The following is a 25,448-nucleotide window of genomic DNA, read 5'->3' as shown; positions in this document are numbered from 1 at the left end:
AGGAGATCAGTCCTGGGTGTTCATTGGAAGGACTGATGCTGAAGCTGAAACTCCAATATTTTGGCCACCTGATGCAAAGGGCTGACTCATTTGTAAAGACCCTGATGCTGGGAAAGATTGAAGGCAGGAGGAGAAGGGGATGACAGAGGATGAGATGGTTGGATGGCATCACCGACACAATGGACATGAGTTTAGGTAAACTCTGGGAGTTGGTGATGGACAGGGAGGCCTGGTCTGCTGCGGTTCACAGGGTCACAAAGAGTTGGACACGACTGAGCAACTGAACTGAACTGAATGAACTGAACTGAGCTGGCTGATACAGTCTCCACTACCCACTACTCTTTCTGGGCAAAGGCTCCAGCAGGCGCACGTGCAAGAAGGCCATCCAGCCTCAGTGCTCTACCGGACACCTCAGACCCACCAACAGCATGGTAAGAACCCACAGCCAGGCCAGCCGGAGTGAGAGAGAAGGTCCGCCGCCAGGTCAGCCTCCTCGGGAGGCAGTGAGGCAGAAGGGGCCAGCACCCGCCCTGGACCGTCACTGCACGTCCGCCCTGGACGTCACGGCGCACATGCCCTGGACGTCACGGCGCGCCTGAGCTGGACCGTCACAGTGCGTCCACCCTGGACGTCACGGCACATTCACCCTGGACGTCCTGGCACACATGCCCTGGACCGTCCTAGCGCACCCGCCCTGAACCGTCCTGGTGCGCCCGCACTGCACCGTCAAGGTGCACACGCCCTCAGTCGCAGTGCTACAGGTGGGCAGACCCCCAACAAAGAAAACAGGGCCTCAGCAGGGCCCTCCACCTTGGCTCTGTTCTGGCCCAGCTCTAAAAAGAACCGCTGCCAACTCCTGAGGGCTCGCCGTGGGAATCTCAGAATAACCTGGGAGCATATCAGCACTCACGCCTTTCCAGGTGGCTCAATGGTAAAGAATCTATCTGCCGGAAGCAACCTAGATGCCCATCAGCAGATGAATGGATAAGGAAGCTGTGGTACATATACACCATGGAATATTACTCAGCCGTTAAAAAGAATTCATTTGAATCAGTCCTAATGAGATGGATGAAACTGGAGTCCCTTATACAGAGTGAAGTAAGCCAGAAAGATAAAGAACATTACAGCATACTAACACATATATATGGAATTTAGAAAGATGGCAATGATAACCCTATATGCAAAACAGAAAAAGAGACACAGAAATACAGAACAGACTTTTGAACTCTGTGGGAGAAGGTGAGGGTGGGATATTTCAAAAGAACAGCATGTATATTATCTATGGTGAAACAGATCACCAGCCCAGGTGGGATGCATGAGACAAGTGCTCGGGCCTGGTGCACTGGGAAGACCCAGGGGAATCGGGTGGAGAGGGAGGTGGGAGGGGGGATCGGGATGGGGAATACGTGTAAATCTATGGCTGATTCATATCAATGTATGACAAAACCCACTGAAATGTTGTGAAGTAATTAGCCTCCAACTAATAAAAAAAAAAAAAAAAAAAAGAATCTATCTGCCAATGCAGGAGACACAGGTTCAATCCCTGGGTTGGGGAGATCCCCTGGAGAAGGAAATGGCCACCCTCTCCAGTATTCTTGCCTGGAAAAATCCCATGGACAGAGGAACCTGGCAGGTTACAGTCCACCGGATGGAAAAGAGTCAGACCCGACTGGGCAGCTGAGCACATGTGCAGACCAGCACTCACTGCACAGAACGCAAGGGGCCTGGAGCGGGCGAGCAGCAGGGACGGTGGCACAAAGGCTGGGCTGCAGGGCCTGCACCCAGCGCCTTGTGCTCTCCCATCCCACCCACCTCAGCTCAAAGACGGGGAGGGGGGAGGCCACCAAGCAGGCGGGGCTCCCAGCAGAAGCCCTGGAAGGAAGGGCCCAGTGGGAAGTCTCTGCCCACACTTAGTGATTTGCAATAGGATGCATTTACTAATATCCCCGTCACCAACAGTGAACAGACCCACGTCCTGCCAAGTATCCAAACAGAGCTTACCTGTCGGGGGCTTTCTGGGGCTCTGGGCGTCTGGGGGCCAGCTGGCTGGAACGTAGAAGTAGCGGCTGGTCTCGGTCACAGGTCACAGGTCACGGTCACAGTCACAGTCACGGGGCCGTTGCCCCCTGCAGCCCCCTCGTCAGGCTCAGCATGATGCCCAGCTCCAAGGCTGAAAAGGCAAGGAGGCCTTCACTCAACATGCTAAATTTGCACAAGTGTGAATTTTACACCCTGCACCCAAGAATACAAGTTTTAAAACAATTTTTAAACAAACAGAAGTGTTTTTTTCTTTTTTTTCAAGGAGACTGTTTAAAAGACAGACTTCGAAAGGAGTCCACAAGCAGTAGGCTGCTAGTTGCCATGGCGCTGACCACAGGGACGAAGGCTCACAGACACCAGAAAAGCGTTGGGAAGCTGCTGATCCCAGGTCACTGCCCAAGTGCTTCCCCTACCCACCCCCCCCAAAAGCCAGGCAGGTAAGGACTGGGCAGACCTCTGCTCTCTTGCAAGGCCAAGTCTATACCTGTAAGGCATCCGTGGCACCTAGATCACAGCCCACATCCTTCCCAGGTCCTGCCAGGCTACAGCCCTCACCCCATCCCCCGGGGACCATCCTCATCTGAGACCAGGTTCTGGCCCATGGTGTGCAGTGCCTGAGATGCCCTGGGCAGGGCCCATGTGTGTGCCATGGTGGGGGCGGGAATCCAGGCTATTTCTTCTGATTCAACACTCTCACTTCTATTATGAGGGCCAAGACCCTGCTCCAGAGTTGGGGGGTGGGGAACAAAGATGAAGATTCCCCCTGCCAGAGGGCAGCATCTGGTCACCAAGACAGCTCTGCACTCCGCCCCTCTGCAGGGTGGAGGGGAGAGAGGGCCGCCTCCCAGAGGGTCCTGGCACATGACACTGGATACCACGGGATCTCTGAGCTTCACCCCTCTGCAGGGTGGAGGGGAGAGAGGGCCGCCTCCCAGAGGGCCCTGGCACGTGACACTGGATACCACGGGATCTCTGAGCTTCACCCCTCTGCAGGGTGGAGGGGAGAGAGGGCCGCCTCCCAGAGGGCCCTGGCACTTGACATTGGATGCCACGGAATCTCTGCGCTTCACCCCTTTGCAAGGCAGAAGGGAGAGAGAGCCGCCTCCCAGAGGGCCCTGGCACATGACACTGGATGCCACGGAATCTCCCCAAGTCCAGAGGAAACACACTCACTCGATGACAGGGAGATCGGCAGACAGCACAGGTTCCGTGGACAGAAGTCCCGAGCACCACTGTGCCTGTGTCTGCGGCGCAGTGTCCTTGGGTGGGGACATGTCACCCAGGGATGCTGAACTAGCTCACCCTGACCACTCAATGGTGGAAACAAAGCCTGCCCTGCCTCCGACCTGGCGTGGGAGAGGCCAGTGTCGAGGACTTAGAAATCCCTGCAGAAGGTCCATTTGGGCACTCAGGCTAAGAATCTGGTGCGGGAGCCAGACAACGTCCGCCACCCCCTGACCCCACTCCCTCTCAGCGGGTGACCTGTGGGTGGGTCACCCCACTCCCTGAGGCTCAGGGTCCCCCACCGTGAAGATAACATCTCCCTCCAGGGCTTTTATGAGCATGAAGTGAGCAAACGCATGCCAAGACTTAGGATACAACACACAGTAAATGTTAGACAAACACTAGTTAGAAGCTAGGACTCAGCAGGCAAGTCCCCTGCTGTCAGATGCAGAACACAGTGGCTTCCTGCAAGCTGTAAAGGCTGCTGGTGTTTAGAGGGAACGCTGAACTTCTAGACCCTGATACAGGATAACCTGACTGCTCAAAGCTGAATGTTACCCATGCATGCAAAGGCATTTGATGAAAGGTGCCTGCTTTCACCCTCAAAGAATGTGTAAGCCTGAAAAGTGTTACAATGTTTATGTCCAGTGGAACAACTCTAAATTCCAGGAGCTAAGTTGACTCCAAGTTTAAAAATCTTAGAAAACAAAAAGGCGAATGGTCACACAGGCATGAGGGTCTTTGAACAACTGGCTGGCATGTTGGCAAGGGCACCGGGTCATACGACAGCAGAGTACCACATGCCCGTCATCACCTCTAACCCTCACATCCTGAGAGGTCTCCCCTCATTTCCAGAGGAAAAATCTTTCCTTGGACGTCACTCAAAAGCCCCAGGACCAATTCCAAATGCATCTTTCATGCCTGTGACCTTCAGCTGACAATATATGTTCGGGAGATTTCCTTTTTATACTAAATTTTTTAAAAAAATGACAGACATAGTTGCCTGTCAAGCTGTTCACCACTTTAAGCATTTTCATGTGTTTTTAAGAAAGTGGATATATAACAGATAAAACAAAGACATGATTTTTGAACCTGATGAGCTGAAAAGAGAGATAACAGCACCCTTCCCAGGAACAAACGTACAGGCGCTATTTCCAGGGCCCCATCACCTGGACCCCCACCAGCACAGACCCACAGGCTTCCTGTAGTAACCAGACCAGCTGCACCCAGACCCACAGAAGAGACGGAACTTTCTGGGTGCTGATCACCAATCAGGTGGTTCCATAGGCAGACATGACAAAAACTTGAAGAATATACAAACTTGGGCGAAAAAGAAATGTCTTCACTTACTTCCAAAATGTTTCAGAAACAAAGGACCTCTTGATTTCTGTTGAGTGCTGCTGATCCCTTCCAGAAATTCCTGAGTTAATATAAAGTTTTCCTTCTGTCTAGCTTTCTCACACTAAATATTTAGAGTCATAACAGTGACTATTTAGACACTCAACAAATCCCAAGCTTCATGATGAGGCTGTTCGGCCACTTTGGAATGAAGGCTGGGGCTTCTCAAGAGGGGACAAAATACCTTTCATCAAAAAAATTAAACTCAGGATTGTACTGACCTCAGAGGCCACTCTGTTTTCATGGCGTAAGAAGGTGCTTATAAGACAAACTGAGAAATACATGAAAGAAATGGAATTGAAGAAAAGGCAATGTTTTCTACGTGATCATAAAAATCTCAGGATGCTGTTGCCAGAACCTTTGGACGGCTGAAAAGGAACACAGTTAAAGCTGAGAATCTTTACTGTCCCTCACCGCCGTCAGGCGCACCTAGACGGGACCTGCATTCCAGTGATGCTACAGCTACTTCCAGGGTAGAGAAGCTAGAACGTGAGGATGCTGGCAACACAAGGAAGTTCAAACCCAGGATCGGATTGTTCCCGTCCAAATGCCGACATCCTGCTTTCAAACCACACACACAAAGGAAGGGTCTGGGAACAACTCAGCAGTGACACTGACCCAGTCTAGGAAGTGCCTTCCCATGGTGGCCTTGGGACCATGGTCAGCAGACACCCCGAGCTCCAGAGGATGCAGACCAGGGCCCAGGACCGGGCACTCATGTCCCAGAAAAGAGCTTCCCAACTGGATGCCGTCATGGAAACTTACCCAAAACCTATGGATGGGTCCAGACCTTACCTGGTTCTCAAGTTCAGGGTCAAGCAGAACCAAGGACACTACCAGTCCTCACCACGGGGCTTCTGGGGGACACCAAGCAAGGCTGAAGATGGGTTGTCCAAGGAAGCCTGTCCAAGGCCAAACAGGACGGAAATGCAGCGGGATGAGGGGACTGCCTCCCTGGAGAGGCAGGACTCTTCTCCCCAAAACGAATCCAGAGTCCGCAGGGCAGTGAGCGGCAGGACACACACAGACACACATGGTGAGTGACTAGAAGACAGACGGAAAATAGCCACTCTCCATAGCTGATAGGCATACATGTCTGTGCTAATTCAGTACTACGACCAGCCCAACAAAATAAGGAATATCACCACCCTTCCATGAGAGAGATAAAAGGCCTAGGTGGCTGGAAACGTAAGTTCCTAAATGGGAAGATTAACCGTTACAAACGTTTTGATTGTCTTCAAATAATGAACTTAAAAATTAAAATTAATTTTGTCAATGAAAGGCAGTATCTCATGAAAACTGACAAAATACAATAAAAGGTAAGACTGTCCATCATAGAGCATTAAGAGAACAATCTGCTCATCACAGAAAACGCTGTAAAAGCAAAAGTAATTAAAACAGGGTGGGGCTGTGTAGAAATCCTTCTAGCACCACCACAAGGGCTGGGCTTACAAATATGAACGCTACCATCGCATTACAGCAGCACGAACTATCCTAACGGGAGAATGTGCCGAATCCCCAAGCTTCCCCACATGCGCACACAGGACCCGTGGGATGGGAGCCCTGACTCTCCTCTGCCCTGACTCTCCCGATGATGCTGCCCAAGATAAAGATAACACCATGATGACTGAGGAGCTGGCCATGACCACCCTTGAGTGACAACCTCTTGTGTCAGACACCCCACCAAACGCTTTAGAACCATTCTAGAAGATTAAAAGGAGTAAAAGGACATGAGACTCATAATAAGGCACAAATTGTGGTTCTTAATTAAGAGTAATGAAACACTGCCAGTTCTTGAGGTAGAATTATGACCCCATTTTATAGGTGGAGAAACCACGCCTGGGAGGCAATATGCTAGCTGTCGAGCTCACACAGCTAAGAAATGGAAAAGGTGAGATTCAAATCCATAGATGTTTGAATCCACCCACCTGCTCTAGCATCTTGCTGATAAACTGTCATTTGCATGAGAAGAAAATAGACAACCTTTGCACTTATTTGTAAGGCTGCTCTTCATTTTTTTTCTTTCAATTACATTTTTTTGGAGCATAGTTCATCTTTTTTCTTTTAGAGAAATAGAAAATAGCCATAAAGAAGAGCCTGAAATTCAAAGCACAGAGGATGGGGGAGGGGGGGCCTCCTGCTTGCGGGAATCAGTATTTCAGTGATGGGCATAAAATAAGGAGCCTTCTTAACCTTGTAACAGGCACCTACCAGACACCTCCTGCAGGCAGGTGGCCGACACAAGAAAGAGGCACCAAAAGGCATACAGACCATCTGAAGAAAACCATGGTTCCAAAGGATACATGTGCCCCAGTGTTCACAGCGGCACGATTCACAACAGCCAAGCCCCGGAAGCCACCTGACTGACCGCTGACAGAGGAGTGGGTAAGACGATGTGGCTCATGCACGCAATGGAATAGTACTCGGCCACGAAATGTGGAACAGTGCCATCTGCAGCACCACGGGTGACAGAGGAATGGGTAAGAAGATGTGGTTCATGCACACAATGGAATAGTACTCAGCCACGAAACGTGGAACAGTGCCATCTGCAGCACCATGGGTGACAGAGGAATGGGTAAGAAGATGTGGTTCATGCACGCAATGGAATAGTACTCGGCCACGAAATGTGAAACAGTGCCATCTGCAGCTACATGGATGAACCCAGACAGAGATGATCATTGTGAATGAAGTAAGTCAGAAAAAGACAAGTATCATATGATATCACTCATATGTGCAATCTAAAAAAAAGGATACAAATGAACTTATTTATAAAACAGAAACAGACTCACAAACATAGAGAACAGACTTACAGTCACCAGGAGGGAAGCATGGGAGGAGGGATAAATTAGGAGTTTGGGATTGACAATATACACCCTATTATATATAAAAGAATCAACAAGGACCTACTGAATAGCACAGGGAATTCTGTTCAATATTCTGTAACAACCTAAATGAAAAAAAGAATCTGAAAAAGAAGGGATACGTGTATATGGTTAACTGAATCACTTTGCTATATGCCTGAAACTAGCAACATTGTTAATCAACTATACTCCAATATAAAATAAAAAATTAAAAACAAAAAATACATACCAGACTCAAGTTCTTCACCAGGAGGCAAGGAAGGAGAAATCAATTCATCTATAGCCAAAGATCATCTGTGCAAAGTCCAAAGGGAAGCAAAAAGCCTCGAGAGAAACTACCATGAACACAGGCAACAATCTGCACTCAGTAAATCTCTCATTTATTAAAATAACACGGGATGAGAAGCCCAGTGTAAGAACAGGGAGAAGACAGAAGCAAACAATTTGTCAAACACACACATGAAACTCAACTTCCCAAGTAACCATGGAAACACAAATTATAGAAGCAATGAACGAGCTATAAATTTTGACACATCTGACTGCTGAACATTTAAAAAACTGAGATGACCCCTGGGAGTTGGGGATGGCCTTGGAGCAAGGGGGCTCTCCTAAGCCACAGGCGGGGCTCCTGAACAGGCTCTGGGCGGCTGAGCATCTCCCAAACGTCAGTGTTAGAAGCAGGAATCTCACTTCTTGTTAACTTATTGTCACCTGAGTGTGCACACACACACAAAAAAAGCGATCACTGCCACACCCAGGAACACAAGAAAGCTGGAGTAACCCAGATACACCTGCTCACCACCACCCCGCTTCAGGTCCCAGCAGGCTCCCAGCAGGAACACGTGGCAGAAACCCAGGGGCTGCCTGTGGCCTCCCTGACCTCCTGCCCGTGCAACCCACAAGGCCACTGAATTGTGGCTAAAGAAGCATTTGAAATCCATCCACGGCCTTCAGGTGCCAACACCAGCTATCACTCCCATCTGATCTGGACCCAGCTCCCTCCACATGCTGCGCCTTCACCCCTCACAAGCCAGCTGGGGGCTTGGGATACACCTTGGGATACACGGAACGCCCACCAACAGCCCTTCCTGCCTTCAAGCTCCTGTGAAATGGCCAGCCCAAGATTCACCCTCCAGGCCACTGGCCTGCCCCAAGTCCTGCCGCTCCCCTCCTGTGACCCCTGTGTCCTCTGTCCAGGATGATCCCCTTTCTTCCTCCTCTCCTTGAAACCAACTTTATGATTAACCTCCCCATCCAAAACAGTATTCCCTTTCTTGTCCCACACCTGGTCCCCTGGGGACTGAGGACTGACAAAGAAAAGGGTGGATGAAAATGGAGCAGGACCCTGTGGAGCCCCCCGCCCCGGCACCAAAGCCCCTCTTTATCCCTATTTCTTGTTTGTAGAAAAAGGTTTTCATTTCCTAGGCTTTCCCTGAGTTTCAAAGAGCAGACCCAAACAGTTACTAACTAGGGAATCAAGGGAATGCAGGAACAGAGGAAAGGCAGGAAACTAATGTCCAGCAAGGAAACTAGTGACAACAGCTCAAGGATAAAGCAGGGTCCCAGCGCCTCTGTAAGGGATCAGCATGACAACATGATGCTCATCATGAGCTGTGCTGCAGAAAACTCCCCAGGTGGAGGGTGGTGACCACATGCTGACTACAAGCGTGGAGACCCCAGACTGGCTAGAACCAGAAGGTTGATGACTCAGATTCCTGTCACCTCACCACCAACCAATCAGAAGGTGCAGGAGCTGCACCTCTCGCCCCAAACGTTGCCTTTAACAACCGTCTGCTGGAAGCCATCGTGGATTTCAGGTCTTTTGCGCACGAGCTGCCCCTTCTCCTTGTCTAGCACCTGCAATAAACACTGCACTTTCCTTCACCACAACCCATGGCAGTTGATGGGTTCTGCCGTGCCCCAGTGAGAGAACCCAAGTTCAGCCTGCTGACACCCTGCAGCACGCATCCTCTCGTCCCCATTCTGGCCCTACTCGCCACTCTAGGACCCCGCAGGCCCTGGACACCCATCCCGGGGGTCCGTGGCTGCCTTCCTGCTGCTGACCCCGTGTCTGCTTCCCCACCAAGGAGCCACTCCACAGCTGGGGCCTAGACCCGTACCAGACACTGCAACAGCCTCAGCTCTCAGCACAGGCCAAGGGTGCAAGGCTTTGCTGAGAGTGTGGAAACACTTCCTGATGGGAGCCTGGGGAGGTCTTCTAGTGCAGGGACTCTGCAGGCTGGCAGGTGGTCCCACGGGGAGGACCCCACCAGTGAGGTTAATAGCCCCAGCGAGCAACATGCTCCCTCCCGATGGGAGACTGGGGAGGCCTTCCAGCGCAGGGACTGGCAGGTGGCCCCGGCGGCGAGGACCCCACCAGTGAGGTTAATAGCCCCAGCGAGCAGCGTGCTCCCTCCAAGGCCGCAGCTTCTGGGTCCTGGGATGAGATGACCCAGTCCTGACCTCACATGAGGACGCAGTGATGCGACTTGCAGAGCGCTTTTCAGAGAACGGGTGAAGGGAGCTCTTGACTACCGGTGACTAAGATGAAGGAGGAAGAGAGATCAGGACTAACAGTCTTGCTAAAAGGGGGAACTGACAAGAGTGCACGAGCTCGTCTGGAATTCCACATGAAAAAGACCCAGAAGAACCCCGAGCATCTCTGATGGGAGGGAGGCTGCGGGGAGGAACAGAGAGCGAGAGGGACTCGACTCTGCAGACTTCTGGGCTGGAATTTTCACAGGAAGGCAATTATGTAATAATATCATTTATCTTTCTAGAAAGAACTGTCATCAAGGTTCAGAGCAGTGGTCCTGCCTGCTCCTCCTCCCTCCACACTCCTCACCCTGGATCCTGCTGACTCCCAGGCATCTCCTCCCTCTGCCCAAGCAGCCTCTGACCATTCTAGGAATTCCAGAGAATTCACTGCCCCCTCCCGCCAACAATGAGGCCATTAAATGCTTCCGGGAGGTCACATGAAAATGATCTCAGGGCTCTTTTGTACAGGCTGTTTCTAGAAATGCCAAGGATTTGCCTCTATTTTCTTTTCTTTTCCTTTCTTTTGTACTTTCTTCTCTTCGGAGGTTAAAAAAAAAAAAAAAACAGAATGAGGAAAAGTAAGTGAAGACTCTGTACCTCGTGGAGAAAGCACAGTTTACTCTTCAGGCAGCAACAGTTTTGCAGAAGGGGGACCAGCCAGCAGCTGGGTAGGGCTTCTCCCCTGCTCACCAGATAAACCGACAGGAAACGGACTTGATCTTGTTCGGGCGCTTTACCGCCGCTGTGCAAACAGCCCGTACCAGCGTGCGCTAGCGCACAGGGCGCACCCCAAAGTCCAGCGCCCCCTGAGCCTCACACTTCATTTTTCAAAGAGAAGCACACCTTTTCTTCCTCAGGAGTCATGGCTGTGGGTTCTAGGTTTCTAGAATAAAGTATGACTAGCTGGTCCTCGGCTCAGACAGAAATCAGCATTTGGGGGAGAATGGCAGACACGGAGGACTGCCCGAGGCAGCAGCGCTTGGAGCGCGATGACCCGCGGCTCTGAGATGGGCTACCGCACGCGGAGGGTGGGTCTAGCGGGGCTGAGCCCAGACCCAGCGTGGAGGCATACTCCAAACGACCGCACTTGACCACTTCCTCTGCTGCTGTTCCTCTCATAAGATCTAACAGCACGAACCTGCAATGACTTTCGTCTCCAAGTGACAGTCCTCTTCACAGTCCTATCAGTGGCTACCAAGTCCCTGCTGGCCGGGCCGCTCAGCCCTCGAGTAGCCGGAGAACAGCAGCAGCCCGCCCAGCTGCTCCCGGTGCTCCTCCGCAGGCCACAGGGGACTGACGGGGCGGCACAGGCAGGAATGGGGCCCTGAGGCTGCTGCTGCTTGCATTGCTGCGTGCCCCCCAAATCCACAGGTCGAAGCCCAGACCCCCAAGGTGGAGGGCCCTTTGGAAGGTCACTAGGTGACATGAGGTCATGAGGGTGGGGTTTCCATAATGGGATCAGGACCCTTAGAAGAGCTCAGACGTAACATACAACGTGGTGAATATAATTCACATTGCTCATGTTATATGTGAAAGTTAAGCGAGTAAATGCTAAAAGCTCTCATTGTAATAGAAAAAATTTGTCCCTTTTACTTTGTATCTATATGAGATGATGGGTGTTCACTATACATACTGTGGCCATCATTTCATGATGGATGTATCAGATCAACATACTATATATCTTACAGACATTCAGTGCTGTATGTCAATTACATCTCAGAAAAACTGGGAAGAAGCAAAAGAGGAGAGATCAGAAAGTGAGTGTGTACTGCGTGTCCACCACGGGAGGACAGGGAGAAGCGGGCGTCTGTGAACGAGGAAGGTGCCCTCGTCAGACACTGACTCTGCCGGCACCGTGATCTCGGCTGTCCAGCCTCCAGAGCCGTGGGAGGTGCGCGTGTCGTGCGTGACAGCAGTCCCCGCAGACTAGGCGGGGTGGGCACCTGGAGGCCGCCTGCGGCACAGCTGCTCAGGAGGGACAGGAAGACTGCTGCTCCCTGAGCTCAGAGCATGAGGGACTCGCGGCCTGGCCCCAGCACCGGGAGCCACCAGCCCTCGGAGGACGGGCTCTCCTCTGCCACATGGCCCTTCACTCGGACTTGCAGGCTCTGGGGCCACGCTCCAGCAAGCAAAATGTTCTGGTCTGGCGGGCGACCCAGGCTCTGGTCCTCTGGATCCACATCTGCTAGTCCCACGGATGTCACAGTGTGGCAGCCAAGACGAGGGGCCCCTCCCACGGACCCTGCAGCCCTGGGGCACTCTGCAGGCATGGCTCAGGCTCCAGGGTATCCGCTGGGGCCTGGGAACAGTCCATACGTGGTTCTGTATCAACTCATCTCCCAGATGCCACCTCGCAGTGAGCCCATCGCGACAGGGCCTGGCCGCCCTGCTCTGGCGCACCGTCAGGTCATCGAGTATTCAACCTGATCACACTGTACCTGGGGCAGGGCTAAAGCTCTGACCGGCGGGGTGACCGGACAGGGCAGGCCCTCCCGCCACGCGTGGCACCTTCCCATGCTCCCCATCCCCCGTCTGCACACCTGTCACACCCCAGGGATCCTGTTCTGGGCGCTGGGCCTCGGGAGCTGGGTCTGCGAGCAGAAATTCCCAGGACACTCTGAATCTCAGGCTGCTTCTTGTGCAAGGAGGGCATCTTCTATCAGGATGCAGAGTAAGGGTGTGCACAGAACAGACCTGGGCTTCCCAAAATGCAGACGCAGCCGCCGCGTCACTCACGGCCCTAGGCTCGCACCCTCTCCTCGCCCAGCACTCGCTCCCAGCGACTCAGGAGCGGCTGTGTAGGACAGGGCAGACGTGGAGGACTGGGCCCTTCTCCTAAGGTGACAGTCCGCGGTATCACACATGGTCTGGAAAGCCAGTGGGGCAGCGGGGGGGGGGGGTGGGGGGGGGCAGGAAACACGGGCTTAGGCAGTTAATTCTCTTTCTATGGGGATCTAGCATAGATCCCCATGTGTAGAAAACGTGAGGACTCATATTGCTGCCTCGATTTCCAAGTAATTCTCATCCAGAATCAATTCCTGTGAAAGAAGAGCATGTTCTTTAGAAACCAGTTGAAAGGTTCCTGCTGCTGAAGGTAGCACATTACACTAAGGCTCTCATCCACCCAGGAGTTCCCAGCCAACCACTGAACGGCTGGTACTATCGTCCTTAACCACCTCTTTGCACGCTCATCTGAGCCCTGAAATTCATCATTCTTCTCCTGAATCCACTCCACCAATATACATGGAGCATTCACTATGTTCTCAATCCAGCATGGGGAATCACAGAACTATCAGATACGGTCCCTAAGCTTGTTTTCAATGCAAGATACAGGTGTGAGGCCAAATCTTGGTCAAGACCCTGGAACGATAACATGGGAAGAGAAACAGCCTGCAGCATGCATGCCCAATCATTGTTTTTGTCGATGCTGCAAAAGTGGCTTGCACATGCTTGAAGCACCTTCTGCATGAACTTGTTCTCAGGAATCCAGAAGGGGACTCTCAGCTATTGATAATCCCCTTCGGTAACAGCCCTAAATAACTGCTAACTTCTTTAGGAATCCAACGCACTGACACATCACTGACCAAAAATCAGGTCCCCCCCAAGTCTGGAGAAGTTTACTCCTTGGACCAGAGGAAAGGAAAAACAGGAAGACCATTCACCAGTCAGACAGCCACTGAGGGGCTTGGTGTCCCAAGCACACTACTCGGAAGCCCACCTGCATTAGGTGAGTGCCCCTCAGAATACTCACTGTCCCTCATGTGGACGGTGTCTGGGGGGCTGAGTCTCCTACTGCAAAGCTAATTCAGACTTCAGCCCAGCATCAAAATTCAAACTTAACATCTCATTCTCCATCTGCCCATGATTTGAGCTATGGAAACAGTCACAACAGACTAATGGTCACCTATACAGATGCCTAAAGTTCACCTTCACCTTCCTAGAATTCATTCTCTGCCATCACCAAGATGACAGTTCAGTTCAGTTCAGTTCAGTTCAGTCGCTCAGTCATGTCTGACTCTTTGTGACCCCATGGACTGCAGCACGCCAGGCCTCCCTGTCCATCACCAACTCCCGGAGTTTACTCAAACTCATGTCCATTGAGTCAATGATGGCATCCAACCATCTCATCCTCTGTTGTCCCTTCTCCTCCCACCTTCAATCTTTCCCGGCATCAGGGTCTTCTCCAATGAGTCAGCTCTTCGTATCAGGTGGCCAAACTATTGGAGCTTCAGATTCAACATCAGTCCTTCCAATGAACACCCAGGACTGATCTCCTTTACAATGGACTAGTTGGATCTCCTTGCAGTCCAAGGGACTCTCAACAGTCTTCTCCAACACCAAGTTCAAAAGCATCAATTCTTCGGTGCTCAGCTTTCTTTATAGTCCAACTCTCACATCCATACATGGCCACTGGAAAAACCATAGCCTTGACTAGACGGACCTTTGTCGTCAAAGTAATGTCTCTGCTTTTTAATATGCTGTCTAGGTTGGTCATAACTTTCCTTCCAACAAGTAAGCATCTTTTAATTTCATGGCTGAAATCACCATCTACAGTGAGTTTGGAGCCCAGAAAAATAAAGTCAGCCACTGTTTCCACTGTTTCCCCATCTATTTGCCATGAAGTGATGGGACCAGATGCCATGATCTTAGTTTTCTGAATGTTGAGTTTTAAGCCAACTTTTTCACTTTCCTCTTTCACTTTCATCAAGAGGGTCTTTTGTTCCTCTTCACTTTCTGCCATAAGGGTGGTGTCATCTGCATATCTGAGGTTATTGATATTTCTCCCAGCAATCTTGATTCCAGCTTGTGATTCTTCCAGCCCAGCGTTTCTCGTGATGTACTCTGCATATAAGTTAAATAAGCAGGGTGACAATATACAGCCTTGATGTACTCCTTTTCCTATTTGTAACCAGTCTGTTGTTCCATGTCCAGTTCTAACTGTTGCTTCCCGACCTGCATACAGATTTATCGAGAGGCAGGTCAGGTGGTCTGGTATTCCCATCTCTTTCAGAATTCTCCTCAGTTTATTGTGATCCACACAGGCAAAGGATTTGGCATAGTCAATAAAGCAGAAATAGGTGTTTTTCTGGTACTCTCTTGCTTTTTTGATGATCCAGCGGATGTTAGCAATTTGATCTCTGGTTCCTCTGCCTTTTCTAAAACCAGCTTAAACATCTGGAAGTTCACGGTTCACATATTGCTGAAGCCTGGCTTGGAGAATTTTGAGCATTACTTTACTACTGTGTGAGTGTAACTGTGCAATAGTTTGAGCATTCTTGGGCATTGCCTTTCTTTGGGATTGGAATGAAAATTGACCTTTTCCAGTCCTATGGCCACTGCTGAGTTTTCCAAATTTGCTGGCATATTGAGTTGCAGCACTTTCACAGCATCATCTTTCAGGATTTGAAATAGCTCAACTGGAATTCCATCACCTCCACTAGCTTTGTTCGTAGTGATGCTTCCTAAGGCCCACTTGACTTCACATTCCAGGATGTCTGGCTCTAGGTGAGTGATCACACCATCATGATTATCTGAGTCATGAAGATCTTTTTTGTACAGTTCTTCTGTGTATTCTTGCCACCTCTTCTATGTATTTAGGCCCATCTTCTGCCTCTGTTAGGTCCATACCATTTATATCCTTTATTGAGCCCAACTTTGCATGAAATGTTCCCTTGGTATCTCTGATTTTCTGGAAGAGATCTCTACTCTTTCCCATTCTATTGTTTTCCTCTATTTCTTTGCATTGATTGCTGAGGCAGGCTTTCTTATCTCTCCTTGCTATTCTTTGGAACTCTGCATTCAAATGGGAATATCTTTCCTTTTCTCCTTTTATTTTTGCTTCTCTTCTTTTCACAGCTATTTGTAAGGCCTCCTCAGACAGCCACTTTGCCTTTTTGCATTTCTTTTTCTTGGGGATGGTCTTGATCCCTGTCTCCTGTACAATGTCATGAACCTCCATCCATAGTTCATCAGGCACTCTGTCTATCAAATCTAGTCCCTTAAATCTATTTCTCACTTCCACTGTATAATCAAAAGGGATTTGATTTAGGTCATACCTGAATGGTCTAGTGGTTCCTACTTTCTTCAGTTTAAGTCTGAATTTGGCAGTAAGGAGTTCATGATCTGAGCCAGAGTCAGCTCCCAGTCTTGTTTTTGCTCACTGCATAGAGCTTCTCCATCTTTGACTGCAAAGAATATAATCAGTCTGATTTTGGTGTTGGCCATCTGGTGATGTCCATGTGTAGAGTCTTCTCTTGTGTTGTTGGAAAAGGGTGTTTGCTATGACCAGTGTGTTCTCTTGGCAAAACTCTATTAGCCTTTGCCCTGCTTCATTCCGTACTCCAAGGCCAAATTTGCCTATTACTCCAGGTGTTTCTTGACTTCCTACTTTTGCATTCCAGTCCCGTATAATGAAAAGGACATCCTTTTGGGGTGTTAGTTCTAAAAGGTCTGGAGAAGGAAATGGCAACCCACTCCAGTATTCTTGCCTGGAGAATCCCACGGACAGAGGAGCCTGGTGGGCTACAGTCCATGGGGTTGGAAAGAGTCGGACACGACTGAGTGACTTCACTTCACTTCTAAAAGGTCTTACAGGTCTTCACAGAACCATTCAATTTCAGGTTCTTCAGCATTAGTGGTCAGAACACAGACTTGGATTACCATGATACTGAATGGCTTGCCTTGGAAACAGACAGAGATCATTCTGTTGTTTTTGAGATTGCATCCAAGTACTGCATTTCAGACTCTTTTGTTGACTATGATGGCTATTCCATTTCTTCTAAGGGGTTCTTGCCCACGGTAGAAGATAAAATGGTCATCTGAGTTAAATTCACCCATTCCAGACCATTTTAGTTCGTTGATTCCTAAAATGGTGACGTGCACTCTTACATCTCCTGTTTGACCACTTCCAATCTGCCTTGATTCATGGACCTAACATTCCAGGTTCCTGTGCAATATTGCTCATTACAGCATCAGACCTTGCTTCCATCACCAGTCACATCCACAACTGGGTGTTGTTTTTGCTTTGGCTGCATCCCTTCATTCTTTCTGGAGTTATTTCTCCACTGATCTCCAGTAGCATATTGGGCTCCTACCGACCTGGGGAGTTCATCTTTCAGTGTCCTATCTTTTTGCCTTTTCATACTGTTCATGGGGTTCTCAAGACAAGAATACTGAAGTGGTTTGCCATTCCCTTAACCAGTGACCACATTCTGTCAGACCGCTCCACCATGACCCGTCTGTCTGGGGTGGCCCTACATGGCATGGCTCGTAGTTTCATTGAGTAAGACAAGGCTGTGATCCATGTGATTAGATTGGTTAGTTTTCTGTGTTGTGGATCATGATGACAAATGCTCAGGAAAGATAAGAGCCATCACTCCACACAGGGGGCTTCACGGGAAGAAAGACAGTATCAAGACCCAAGAAGGAATCTTCCATTGTGACCAAAACTACCTGCTTTAGCTACTAGATAGTCCTCTTTGCAAATACACAGCACATATTCCTCCCAGCCCCTGCCCTGTCCTCATGCTTTCCAAGCTCACTGGTTCTCGACACCCCAAGGATGTGCTTTGAGGCTTGCATGCGTTACCTGGATGGTAAACAGGTGAGTATCTGGTCTTGTTCCAGTTCCTGGTATAATACCCCTGAAACTCATGGGATTTCCAGAGTGGTGAGTGTCTTTTGTATGTTGATGAGGTGACAGACGGCTGGGGGGCTGGGGTTCCCTAAACAGACTCAGAATTGGGGCTCACCAAAAGACCGAGGCATGGTTTGAGGGCTGGAACTTGCAGCCTCATCCTATGACCTCTGGGGAGGGGAGAGGAGCTGGAGACTGAATTAATCACCAATGGTCAATGAGTTAATCAATCACACATAAGGAATGGAGCCTCCACATAACCCCTGAAGGACAGGGTTCGGGGAGCTTCCTGGTTTGGTGAACACTCTGGGGTGCTGAGAGGGGTGCACCCCACCCCTACACCTTACCTTATGCATCACTCCCATCTGGCTGTTCCTGAACTGTGTCCCGGGGCCATGTCAGGCCCTTTAACCTATGGGATCTGGTTCTAACTCTGGGCGGATGGTGTCAGAGCTGAGCTGAGCAGTAGGACACTCAGCTGGTGCCTGAAGAGCTGGAGAATTGATGTTGGGAGGAAACACCTTACATTTGGTGTTGGAAGTGTTGTGAGTAAAAACAGCTCACCCTGACAGAGAAAAACAGGTCCTGTGGCTAAGGTCTGTCCTCCCGCAGAGCTCAGGCCCCGGGCAGGGCCCCTATCCCCAACCCTGTGGGCTCAGAGGGGCCCTTCGCACCCTCGGGAGATTGCATGCTTCCTGGCCCTTCAGATCCACCAGCAGAAAGAGGGCCAGAAGGAAGAGAAGGCAGGTCCCTCTGCTCCCCCATCACAGCTCAGCTTTTCTGCATCCAATAAATAGAGCACCCCCTTTGCCTTCTGGGTCTCTGCTGATTCACCCTCCTTAGCTCCAAAGTGCTCTTTGAGGCACCTGAGACCCCCACCTTAACCATGACGTAGGACGGGGCAACCCATACTAGGCAGGATGCGGGCAGGGTGTGCTCAGCCAATGCAGCCAGACTAGATGTCAGAACTGCCCTCCCACGGCAGCCTGGACCATCCTGCAGAGCTTCTCCCCACCCATGGAGGCTGCTACAAGGCCCCCCACATGACTCTCCCTGACCCAGCCTAGAACACAGGTCACCTCAGCTGACCAGTGGCATGTGGCTCCTGCCATCATCATTTCCACTTTGCACCCATATTTTAAACCCAAAGAGTCTGAGAATGCCAAGAGACCGAAGATCCAGACTTCCCCTTACTTGGCCTCAGTAACTCTGGACCCAGAGACTTCTTCCTTAGGGAAGATTTTCTTAGAAATGATGCTGAACTTCAGAACTCTTCATCCGAGACGTGGCCCTGCAAATAGCATCGCTTGTCAGAGCCCACATAGGCCCCACTCCAGGTGCAGAGGAGGGGGACCCAGGGCGACCCCTCAGACCCTGGCTGGTCCCCGCCCTGCAAGACGCAGGGCTCTGGGTCACTGAGCACCCTCGCCTCTTCTCCTTTGCCCCCAACAAATAAGCCACCAAAGGGGGCCCACAGCAGAGGGAAGATGTCACACGTCCAGTGTTTCCAGAATGGCCGCACAGTTGGGAGGTGGGGCCCCCCCCACCCCTGGGGAGCCAGGCACAGACCCAGAGAGCAGTGTACCTGCGTCCCCATCAGAGTCGATCCCGAAGGTGCTTCCTTCCTGGGGCCTGGGAGCTGCAGCCCCCGGCGTCTCCCGCCTCCTCGGGTTTCCTCAACGGATTACTACCCCCGGGGCAGCACCCGCGCTTAAGGAGGGGAAAGAGGATCTATTTCTGACCTGAGAACGTGAGATTGACTCTGCTAAATAGGGCAAGGGCCTCCGTAATACCTGTCACCTCTATCCTCAGGTGCCTACTCCCCAGGGAGCCGAGAGGGACCAGTGCCTGCAGGCACGTCCTCACCTCGGGCAAGCCCCAGGGGACCCTGCCAGGCTTAGAGAAGGCCCTGTGCACTCAAACAGCACCCGGGCACCCCCAAACCCAGCACTGACCTACCAGAGGCTACGTGAGACGGCCCTGAGGATGGAGCTCGATGCAGGACTTCTGCACCCTGGGAACCGCCCCCAGTGACCGCCAGGGGCTCAAGAAGTAAAGAAAGGACAGAACTGTGAGCATGATGGGGGCACGAGCAGGTCCCACCTCCAAAAGGCCTCAAACCCTGGGCCTTGGCTGCGACAATTCAAGCCACGACGTGACCACCCAGCTGGGAAACGGGGAGAAACACAGCTCTGCCCATAGACGTAACAGCCCCGAAACCATCCTGAGCCCAGGGGTCCTGGGACTCTCAGGAACACATCATCTTTCCTGCAAAATTTCCCCAGGAAAACGGAAATGAATGAAGACCTACTGTGTGTCGGGCACCGTGCAAGGAACTGGCTTGCATTTTCCTTTAAGGTTCACAAATCCTGGGAGCAAAGAATCCACATCCTGGCAGGGTCTGAGTGAGCAGAAACACATCCCCTCCCCCTTTCCCCTTCCTCCTCCCTGATGGTACCCAGGGGCACAGAGGATGATGAAGCTGGGGTCCTGGGAGGGCAATTCTAACCCTTCCACCAACACACACTTGACCCTGAACAAGGCATCTGTCTCTGAGGGCGCCCGTCTCCCCAGGTACCGAGAGAAGACCCTCTCTCCCCCACCAGCAGGGCTGTCCTGAGGATCACACGACATGCATTCCTGTAAACTCAGCTTCACAGAGGAAGGAGTCACCCCTCACCCAGTCAAGCACTTGCTCTGCTCCTTTCCAAACAGCATCACAGGATGCCGGCCCGGCAGTTCCAGAGTCCCGCAGACACGGCCCCATCACCCCACCCAGCAAGGACATGACTAGGATACGAAGGGCCTCATAACAACCGCCTCAAGCTTCCGTGTTTCATATGGCGTTCTCCTAAAAGTCACTTACGCTGTGACTGTCACATCTTAATAGTCTGTCTGAAGCATAAAGATCATTCTAAGAAGAAAGGCTTCTAGAGAAATAAAGGACAAAAAGCTGGAAGAGATGCACACCCTCAAAAATTGCAGATTGGTAAACTTCTTCCTTATCAGTAATTAAATGTAAAAAGATTAAACCCTCCACTCAAAAGGCAGATGATTGGCAGAATGGAGGGGGAAAAAAAAACCACATGATCCAACAATGTGCCAAGACTCAGTTTTAACCCAAAGACACAATCAGGTTGAAAAGAAAATGATGGGAAAGTCTATTTCATGCTAATATTAATAAAAAGAAACCTGGGACCACTATACCAACATTAGCCAAAATATACTGTAAGTCAGAACTGTTACAGAAGACAAAGAAGGACACTGTATGTTGAGAAAAGAGCCTCAAAATATATGAAGTAAATGCTGACACAGCTGAAAAAATAGATGTACAGCACTACTGGCTGGAGACCTTGACATCCCACTTCAGGAACTCAAGGAGCAACCAGACAGAAGATCAGTAAGGAAACAGAAGACCTAGACAACTCTATAAACCAAACAGACATCACAGACACACCCAGAACGCCCCCTCAGCCAAAGGAGAATCCACCTTTTCCTTACGTGTACATGGAACATCCTCAAGGATAGACCATATGTGCAGCCAGGGAGAAAGCTTTTCGAACATGAAGACCCACAGCCACCATCTCACTAAATAGTGAAAGACTGAAAGTTCACCTCGAAGATCAGGAAAAAGACAAGGATGTCCACACTCAACACTTCAATTTAACACAGCATTGCCAGAGCTATCAGGCAAGAAAAAGAAATGAAAGGTACCCCAATGGGAAAGGAGGCTTCCTCAGTGGCTCGGGTAAAGAATCCGCCTGCAAAGCAAAAGACGCAGGTTCGATCCCGGGGTCTGGAAGATCCCCTGGAGAAGGAAAATAGCAGCCCACCCCAGTATTCTCGCCTGGGAAATTCCATGGACAGAGGAGTCTGGCAGCCTATAGTCCATGGGGTCACAGAAAAGTCAGACACAACTTAGGGACTAAACAACAACAAACTGGAAAGAACTAAAATAGTCTCTGTTTGCACATGAATCTTATATGCAGAACACCTTAAAAATCAGACACATGCAAGAAGTTATGAATTACTAAATGTATCAAAGTTACAGGATATAAAATCAACATGCAAAAACTAGCTATGCTTCTATATACTAACAATGAACAATCTGAAAAGGAAATTTAAAAAACAATTTTATTTACAATAGCATCAAGAATAATAAAATAATTAAGAGGAAATTTAAACCAAGAGACAAAAGACCTGTACACTGGAAACTACAAAGCATGTCTACATGAATATAAAGAACACATAAATAAAGAGTTATCTTGAATTCATGGACTGGAAAACTTAGTATCAAAGGTCAAAACAATCTACAGATTCAATGCAATCCCCATCAAAATCCCACTGGCATTTTTACAGAAAGAGAAAAATTCATCCCCAAATTCTCATGAATTCTCAAGGGACTCCAAATTGCCACAATAATCTTGAAAAAGAACAAAGTTGGAAAATTCACATTTCCTGATTTCAAAACCTACTACAAAGTAATCAAGACAGTGTAACATTGGCATGAGAACAGACACAGGCTAATGGAATAGAACAGAAGGCCCAGAAACCCTTACATATATGGTGAGTAAACTTTCAACATGATGCCAAGAATATTAATGGGGAAAGGATAGTGCTTTCAATGACCGATTCTGGGGAAACTGGATATCCACATGCAGGAAAATGAAGTGACCCTTTACCTTACCGCATAAACAAAAACTAGCTCAAAATGGATCAAAGACCTAAACACAAGAGCTAAAACCAGAACTCTCAGAATACATGGGGGAACATCTTCATAACACTGGATTTAGAAATGACTTCATGGATACAGTACCAAAAGGAAAGGAAATAAAAGAATAAAATACATAAATTGAACTTCAGAATTACAAACTTCTGCGTATTATTGAGACAAGAGAATGAAAAGACAGCCTACAGAAAGGGACAAATAGTTACAAATCATGTATCTGATAGGGGGTTAATATCCAGAACAGATTAAAAAATGCCTACAACTCAAGAACAAAATGCAAATCAAGACCACAATGAGATATCACTTCATGCCTATTAGGAAGGAAGGAAGGAGGGATGGATATTGGAAATTACCAATTATTAGTATGGATATGGGAGAAATTGAAATGCTTGTGCAGGGTTGATGGGAATGAAAAACAGTGCAGCTCTTGTGGAAGAGTCTGGATGTTTGGTCAAGAATAATAGCTCTTGTGATACGGATTAACCTTTGAGAAGCACTACCCACTCCAGTACTCTTGCCTGGAGAATCCCATGGATGGAGGAGCCTGGTGGGCTACAGTCCACAGGGTCGCAGAAAGTCGGACGCGACTGAGCAACTTCACTTCCCTACGCTGTGCGGCATCACCACAATACCTGATGAGCGATGACACAGGAACAGAGTCCAGAGCCCCGTGGGACCCATTAATGCACACGCTGACCAACTAGGCTGCAAGAACACAAAGCTCCCCAGACCCCGCTACAGAAGGAAGGATATTGGTGGTGGAATTTTTCAAAAGACAGAATGAAGAAGTGACCACGCAGAGTGAAGACTGACACAGAAGGCAGCTTCCCGGATGAAAAGAAGACCAGGGCTGGGACAAGGTCACTTTCTTTGATGGGAAACACCACTTGCCCCACGTGCCTGCACAGGGTGAAACTCATGCTGACAGCATAATATGAACAGGCTCCAAGCCCAGCCAGGCAGCCTCCTGGGGACACAGGTCTGGTTTTTCTCCACTGACTGAGGTCACCTGGGGTTCTCACCTGATGCTAAGATGGGGCGGAGCTAAGCAAAGCCTCAACAGCCACGAGGGGTTGCAATGTATCCCTGTTATCTTACTGCATCATTATACAATAAGTAGGCAGGGTTTCCAGACCATTCAAGATCCAAAAGCCTGCAAACCTTTCTGAAAGTGCCAAACAAAAAAGAAACCACTGAAAACAACCTACAGGAACCCAACTAAATGTCAAAGCAGGAAGCTGCACGTTTTTATAAATGGAGTAAAGTGTAAACATATTTATGAATACAACGTGTGAATGGAATACTATTCAGCCATAAAAAAGACGGAACTAATGTCATTTGCAGCAATGTGGATGGACTTGGAGGACATTATGCTAAAGTGAAATAAGTCAGGCAGAAAAAGACAAATACTGTATAATATCACTTATCTGTGGAACCAAAAAAGAAACAAAATCAGAGAACACAGTAGTGGTTGCCAGTGTGCTGGGGGGCGGGGCAGCAATATAGCGGTGGAGAGGTACAAACTACTGGGTTTAAGACAGGGTCAAGAATGTGTTATACAACATGGGGAATCTAGCCAATGTTTTATAACAATGGCAAATTGAAAGTAATCTTTAAAAAAAACTGTATAAAAATTTAATTCTTTTAAATGGTAAAAAAACAGAATGCCACATATAACAATATAGAGCTAATCACTAAAACCTGTCAGTGAAATTCCAAAATTAAGTAATAGCATCAGTAACAATAGCTCTTACAAGGAAGGTAAAGTGTCCTTTTAGGAGAATTTCTAAAGAAAATAAAACAAAAATAAAATGAGAGGAAATGCATGCACCTTAGTACACAAAAGGAGGCCCTGGCCAGCAGCATGCATGTGACTTGCAGGCTGGACAGCCTGGCCCCACGCAGCTCACTGAACTGGAACCTGCATGATAACAGCATCCCTCAGAGATCTGTGGGCATGCTGAAGTTTAACAAGTACCATTTTCAGACCATTAAGACCATTAATACTTAACGTGTCCATACAGAAATTTTCCAGCTCCCTCTAAAAAAATAAGTGAAAAACACACTTTTTTTTTAATGGCTGTTATTGTTCAGTTGCTAAGTCATGTCCTACTCTGCGACCCCATGGACTGCAGCACACCAGCTTCCTCCATCCTCCACTATCTCCTGAAGTTTGGTTAAATTCCTGTTCATTGAGTCAGTGATGCTACCCAACCATCTCATGCTCTGCTGCCCCTTCTTTTACAGTCAATCTTTCTCAGGATCAGGGTCTTTTCCAATGAGATGGCTTTTCACATCAGGTGGCCAAAGTATTGGAGCTTCACCATCAGTCCTTCCAATGAAGACTCAGGGTTGATTTCCTTTAGGATTGGTTTGATCTCCTTGCAGTCCAAGGGACTCTCAAGAGTCTTCTCCAGTACCATAGTTCAAAAGCATCAATTATTTGGCACTCGGCCTTCTTTATGGTCCAACTCTCACATTTGTACATGACTACTGGAAAAACCATAGCTTTGACTATATGAGCCTTTGTCATCAAAGTGCTCTCTCTACTCTAATACACTGTCTAGGTTTGTCATAGCTTTCCTTCCAAGGAGCAAGTGTCTTTTTAATTTCATGGCTGCAGTCACCATCCTCAGTGATTTTGGAGCCAAGAAAATAAAATCTGTCACTGTTTTCACTTTTTCCCATTCTATTTGCCATGAAGTAATGGGACTGTTTGCCATGATCTTAATTTTTTGAATGTTGACTTTTAAGTCAGCTTTTTCACTCTCCTCTTTCACCCTTATCAAGAGGCTCTTTAGTTACTCTTTGCTTTCTGCCATTAGAGGGGTATCATTTGCATATCTGAATATGAAGAATTGATGCTTTTGAACTGTGGTGTTAGAGAAGACTCTTGAGAGTGCTTTGGACAGCAAGGAGATCAAACCAGTTAATCCTAAAGGAAATCAGTCCTGAATATTCATTGGAAGGACTGATGCTGAAGCTCTAATACTTTGGCTACCTGAATGGACTCATCAGAAAA

The 25,448-nt window shown here is 49.0% G+C and overlaps 1 protein-coding gene across 12 annotated transcripts in view; it reads right to left on the bottom strand.

The window, feature by feature from the left end:
* The window catches only part of GRB10 (growth factor receptor bound protein 10), a 221,394-nt gene that overhangs the window by 182,227 nt on the left and 13,719 nt on the right, over window positions 1–25,448 (bottom strand). For all 12 annotated transcript variants that reach the window (XM_061164808.1, XM_061164812.1, XM_061164814.1 and 9 more), the window contains exon 2: window positions 2,002–2,170. The gene's annotated coding sequence lies outside the window, so the exon portion shown is untranslated. The remainder of the gene's footprint in view (window positions 1–2,001; window positions 2,171–25,448) is intronic.

This window comes from Dama dama, chromosome 18, assembly GCF_033118175.1.
Source record: "Dama dama isolate Ldn47 chromosome 18, ASM3311817v1, whole genome shotgun sequence".
Classification (NCBI taxonomy): domain Eukaryota; kingdom Metazoa; phylum Chordata; class Mammalia; order Artiodactyla; family Cervidae; genus Dama; species Dama dama.
This window is presented reverse-complemented; position numbering and strand designations above follow the sequence as displayed.